Genomic DNA, 537 nt, shown 5'->3' on the forward strand with positions numbered 1-537 from the left:
ACTGAAATATACATTGAAGAAGATAAATATGTTCATTTGAATATATACGTTTTTGCGTCGTAACTCCTTTATTATTTATATATATATATATATATATATATATATATATATACATATACACACACTCACACACGCATACATACATGCATACATACATACATACACACACACACACACACATATATATATATCATGTATGTGTGTATGTATACATATCAGTTGTTGACATAAATTTGGCAGTTTCGGCACATTTAACTCTCCAGTGACTCGTTATACCCTGTCGGTAGATTTAACGATGCCTACGCTTAAGATTTTTTTTTTTTGTTCTGAAGGCAGAATATGGGTGTAGAATCGCATCAAAGTACTACCAGAAAGTACAAAGGAGAGTGAATATACGAAACCAGAAAGAAAATCATGCTAAAATGCTCCTATATAAAGTTAATGATTTCAAAGAAAAAAAAACCAATGCCCTACATTTGAATGAGTATACACACACGCAGGTATACACACACGCGCATGTGTGTGTGTGTGTGCGTG

This window comes from Octopus bimaculoides, chromosome 9 (genome assembly GCF_001194135.2).
Source record: "Octopus bimaculoides isolate UCB-OBI-ISO-001 chromosome 9, ASM119413v2, whole genome shotgun sequence".
NCBI lineage: Eukaryota > Metazoa > Mollusca > Cephalopoda > Octopoda > Octopodidae > Octopus > Octopus bimaculoides.